This window comes from Syngnathus scovelli, chromosome 16 (assembly GCF_024217435.2).
Source record: "Syngnathus scovelli strain Florida chromosome 16, RoL_Ssco_1.2, whole genome shotgun sequence".
Taxonomy (NCBI): domain Eukaryota; kingdom Metazoa; phylum Chordata; class Actinopteri; order Syngnathiformes; family Syngnathidae; genus Syngnathus; species Syngnathus scovelli.
The window spans coordinates 12,887,576-12,893,471 of record NC_090862.1 but is presented as its reverse complement, the minus strand read 5'-3'; the positions used below and the strand labels follow the sequence as shown (position 1 = coordinate 12,893,471).

The 5,896-nt window shown below is 41.8% G+C and overlaps 1 long non-coding RNA gene across 1 annotated transcript; it reads right to left on the bottom strand.

The window, feature by feature from the left end:
* Window positions 1–1,233: 1,233 nt before the first annotated feature.
* Window positions 1,234–4,818, bottom strand: LOC137841006 (uncharacterized). Its single transcript, XR_011088284.1, has 2 exons — window positions 4,025–4,818; window positions 1,234–3,889 (listed from the first exon to the last, which is right to left on the bottom strand). It is a non-coding gene; the product is annotated as an uncharacterized lncRNA (long non-coding RNA).
* Between the last annotated feature and the right edge of the window lie 1,078 nt (window positions 4,819–5,896).

Below are 5,896 nucleotides of genomic sequence, written 5' to 3'. Positions count from 1 at the left end.
ATAGCGCACCCAAGCACTAGTTTTGCCGAAGTAAATGTTGATATGGGTCCGTACCACTTGGTCGCTCATGCAGCGAACCGACCAACTTTTTCATTCGAAAGAGAATCGAATTAATAAAAGTGTGACAATAATAGCATTTAAGAAGAAAATTAATGCACTTTATATCATTAATTCTAACTTCCTATACGTAGATCTAGCACTTAACCGTCGGAGTTCTTCACCCCACTTGATTGCTTTAAAAAAAAATAGCGACTTTCTTAAACCGAATAAAAATGTCGTGCTCTATTTAGATTTACCCAATAATTAATTTGGAAGGCAAGTCTATTTTCTGATCGTGTCCCATTTAACTTTTGACGCGGCCCGACAAATTTAGGAACTGGGCCGCGCCCGACGGACAGTTAAAATACTTTTATCCTCCACCAACTCCAATGATTTATTTTAACCGTCGTCGTTATGTTATTTAAAAAAAAAATGAATTTTCAACCGAATTTACTTTTAACGAAATCCACTCTTCCGTTAAATATTTACGAAAGTTATTTAATCCTCTAACTTGCTCGGAGTTACTTTTTACGCGGCCCGTCAAAAAAGGGGAAGCGGGCCTGAGCCTTTCAAATAGTTAAATAACTTTCCGTTCTACACAAAACCAATAATCTGATTTAAACATCCATCCATCCATCCATTTTCTGAACCGCTTAGTCCCCACGGGGGTCGCGGGCGTGCTGGAGCCTATCCCAGCCGTCATCGGGCAGTAGGCGGGGGACACCCTGAACTGGTTGCCAGCCAATCGCAGGGCACACAGAGACAGACAACCAATCGCACTCACACTCACACCTAGGGACAATTTGGAGTCTTCAATCGGCCTACCAAGCATGTTTTTGGAATGTGGGAGGAAACTGGAGTGCCCGGAGAAAACCCACGCGGGCCCGGGGAGAACATGCAAACTCCACACAGGGAGGGCCGGAGGTGGAATCGAACCCGCACCCTCCTAACTGTGAGGCGGACGTGCTACCCAGTGCGCTACCGAGCCGCCCCTGATTTAAACACTTCCTTTAATTTATTCAGACGAAACAACTTTCGAACGGATCGAAATTCACTCGTGGCTCAGATAACTACGGAAGTTATTTAAGTCTCTAACTTGTTCGGAGTTCCTTTTTACGCGGCCCGTCAAAAAGGGGAAGCGGGCCTGAGCCTTCGGTTGCATATTCAGTACAAATCCGCGCACAACGAAGTAAGTAATATACAAAACACATTTATTGTAGAAACATGGAATAGAATTACAAATCTCAATTACTCCAGAAACTGAACAATTTCACTCACTGTATCAGTGAACGTGTTAATAAAATCATTCAATCCCAGAACAATTCGATTGCAAAACACAGTTCATAAAAAAGGGAAGAGGTAAATACCAGCTGCGTGCTATTTTTGGTGGAAGCAAAGTCGAGTGATCAGTTCGATCTTGCTTCTAAAATCCAAATTAGAGAAACAGGCTGGCCACGAGGAAGCCGGCGGCCCGATGACTATTCCCCCCTCTCGCTAAAATACATAAAAACGGTCATCTTCACCTATTTCTCCTATAAAGTTGTCCAGTCCAATTTTTGGGAGTAAATCCAAGTTAATTTCAGTCCAGCGATCCTGCGTCTCACACAAAGATCTTTGGGACTTTTGGAAAAAAAATCTTGAAACTCCTCCGGGCCTCTTCACGTATGAGCGCTCTTTTGGGGGGAAAAAGCCCTGAAGCTGCTCCTGCAGGACCTTTTATAGACCTCTCCGTCCCCCCCCTCCCCTTTCTTTTCTCCTGTACTTTCCCTATAGGGTAAGACTGCCCAGTTTTCCCACGCCTATAGAAGGGACTGGCCAGCTTTCTCACGCCTATAGAGGGAACTGGGCAGTTTTCCCACGCCCATAGAGGGAACTGGCCAGTTTCCCCACGCTTGGTTATCTGTGGCCTTCAGCAGCTGTTTCCGCCCTGACCACGCAGTACTTTCCACCAAATGCACAGCTAGTGGTAAAACCTTTCACTTCCCCTTTTCTTCTCTTTCTGTTACATGAAAATAACTTTTTAAAGTTACGCTTCAATTAACTCTGAAATAAAAATCCAAACCCTTGACCTACTTTTCTAAACAATTTATGTCACGCCACTATTCTCATAGTGGCGGGTCTCTTGATCGAATTGACAAATAATATTGCTTAAAGCGGTTACAGAATACATTTTTAGCCAAGCAAAGAAATCAAAAATAAAAATCACATTTGTGCTTCTCCAAACAATTTATGTCACGCCACTATTCTCATAGTGACGGGTCTCTTGATCGAATTGACAAATAATATTGCTTTAAGCGGTTACAGAATACTTTTTTAGCCAAGCAAAGAAATCAAATATAAAAATCACATTTGTGCTTCCATGCGTGACTCACACTCTGACACCGTGCTACTCTTTTATTTCTATTTTACCATGTTTAGCTTATTGGCTCCTCTTTTGGTCTCACGTTTTGGTCTGGCGCCATCTTTTGGACAAATTTGGAATTTCAGCTCTGCCAATTTATTCCTGTGAACAATCCATATTCTACCATTTGCACCATCTCTACTCCCATGTTACATGACAGACCGTATGTGACCAAAGGTTTGAGGTCCAACCGAGACTTGAGCTGGGATCACTGGTTTCAGAGTCCAGAGTGTTCAAAGCAGGCTCAATTAACACAATTAGGACAAATTTATTAAAATCAATTCGGACTCACTTACCTTAGATACCTACCTTAGATACCTACCTTGGATACTTACCTCAAATTGGTACCACGCCTCTGGTCCCCGGACCACGCCCACCTAAAAAATTAGAAAAGACAAAAATCAAAAAAATATATACGTAAAAACTTACCTGAATAATCCACATACCTGTAGTAAGAAAAATGAGAAACAAAAAAATAAAAAACAAAAATAAAAAACAAAACAAAAAACAAAACAATAAAATATTCAAAATCATAATTCACAATATCAAATCGTAATTGGAACACATTCATTGAGGCTAAAACCAATTTTATTTCCAAAAAAGAAAAAGTCAGAAACAAAAACTAAAATTTGAAATTAGAAACTCTAACCAAACAGAGACTATAAAAGGACGCGCAGCGCAAAAGACACTCAGTGCGTGGAGAGAGAACAAAGAGAAAACAACTCAGCAGCAATTACAAACAGTAGATTTCAGCATCAATTTTATTTTTTGTTTGTTTGTGTGCCAGACCTGAGGAAGGCCCTAGCGGCCGAAACGTTGTCAAGGCACACATACATTATATATTGGCCAAACAAAATCTAACAAAAGAAATTTTATTAAAAACTACTTCATTAAAAACAACCATATTAAAAACAATTTTGTTTGATAAAAACAAGTGTATTACATATATAACAAAGGCGAATTCCAGCCATGTAGCAAGGTTGGACCACGGTCCACTATGGCCGACGCCGCCGCTTTGCTCGTCAGAACCCTGGGCTGGACGCTGGGAGGTGTGCCGGACGGATGGACCGTGCTTTTGCCCCTGCTTCCAACAGGAAGGGGGGCTCCTACTGCAATCAGAACCCTGGGCTGGACGCTGGGAGGTGTGCCGGACGGATGGACCGTGCTTTTGCCCCTGCTTCCAACAGGAAGGGGGGCTCCTACTGCAATCCTGACCCTACCCCCAACCCTAAACCTAACCCTAACCCCAACCCCAACCCTAACCCCAACCCTTACCCCAATCCCAGTCCCTTTTTACGTCCCACCAGGAACAGAACTTCCAACAAGTAGGACAATTAACATAATTAGGACAAATTGGTTTTACTTTATTCAGACCCACTTACATCTAATACCTACCTGGATACTTACCTCCAATTGGAACCACGCGTCTGGTCCCCGGACCACGCCCACCTGAAAAAAGCAGAAAAAAATTGACAAAACGGAATAAAACAAAAATATAAACAAAAGTCACCAAATGTTCTCAATAATATAATTACAAATTTGCAAAAACCCAATATATAATCCACCTACCTATGTACTACTTACCTGTAGTTTGGACCGCAATCCGAGATCCTAGACCACGTCTATTTGAAAAACAAAAAACATCAAAAAACATGAAAAAAAAAACAATTAAAAAACATTAAAAAACAAAATTAGTATGTTTACATTTCTATAATACCAATTCCAAGTTGACCAAATTATAATTATTTTGTTCAAACCTAATATGAAGGCTAGTTTAATTATGAAAATTAATTGAAAAATGAAAATATAAGCTAAAACACGTTACATTTCTAAAACGAAATTTCGAAAAACAAAAAAGATTTAAAACTTCAACCGAGCTGAGGGTATAAAAGGAATCCGCAAGGCAAAGGGCCTTTAGTGCGAATTTGGACTGCAAGCAAGACACATTGTTGCACCTTACAAAACAAAAATAGTTTTTCATATAATACCTGATGTCAGGTGTGCCAGACCTGATGAAGGCTTTAGATAGCCGAAACGTTGTCAGGGCACACACTGCATATTGGCCAGAATAAATCAAAAAAGAAACTTTATTTAAAAAAAAAATAACTTTATTAAATATATGACAAAGGCAAATTCTGGATCCACAGCCATGGATCAGGGTTGGACGACGGTCCACTATGGCCGATGCCACCGCGTTGCCCGCCGGAACCGTGAGCTGGGGGCTGATTGGAATCCCGGATGGATGGACCGTGCTTTTGCCTTTCCCTCCTCTAGGAGGGGGGGCTCCCACCGTAACCCTAACCCTAACCCTAACCCTAACCTGACCCCATTTCCCGATAAGACAAAAACGTCAACCTGCAAGTTAAAATTTGAAAATAAACGAGTCAAAATTTGAACGTAAACACAAATTTGAACAATAATTGCAAATAAGCACTATTTGAGACCAAAAGCAGTTAAAAGTAAATACTTACCTCAAATAAAACCACAATACTCACCCAAAACAAAAAAATGTGCATACCTATCAAATTTGAATGTAAACAATTGCAAATAAGCATTATTTGGGACAAAAAAGCAAAAAAAGCAGTTACAAGTAAATACTTACCTTAATTAAAACCATAATACTTACCCAAAACAAAAATATACTTACCTATTACGGAGATCACAAATCCACGCCCAATCGGTGCCTGCAAGAAAACAAGTTACTATGCTAAAGAAACAAGCGCAAATCGCTGGCTCCGCCCACTTGGAGGAGTGTATATAAGCACCGTTCGGAGCAGGAGCTCTCAGTCTCGATGCGGCCGTGGAGGAGGAAGCAGCTCCCCATGTGATGAAACTAAACTAAATTTAGATGCAATTCCTGTGTGCCAGACCTGAAGAAGGCACAAAAGATGCCGAAACGTTGTCGATGGCCACACAGATGAACAAAATCTAGCGCAAAATGACGCTGGTACAAAACCAATTGGAAACAAATAGTAATTTACCCACGCTCTACCCAGATAGGAGAGCGCATGGATGCCGCACAGAGCAAGATGCTCTCGCTCCACCCAGATAGGGGAGTCGATGAATTAGGTGCGAGGTACGAATATTTAGTTGAACGCAAGCGCAGCTGTCAATCTTACATGCCAAATCGAGACTCACTTATTAATTATATAACAAAGGCGACCGGATAGGTAAAGTGCAATCAAAAACAAACATACAATAAGCACAAACACATGTTCAAGGTCAAAAACGATCTTTATTAAGCCCTAATTAGTCCTGGCGAGCATGGCGGGTGCGGCCGCAACGGGCAGGATGCTCTGGAGCTGGTTGTGGGGTGCGGGCCAGGATGGTAGGACCGTGCCTTTGTTCCTCTCCTTCGGGGGAGGAACTCTTTACCTAATCCTAACTCGCCTGTGCCACCTCCAGTGCGCCCCCCCACGTTTCCGGTTTCCATCGAGCTCCTGTTACGTCTGTGTG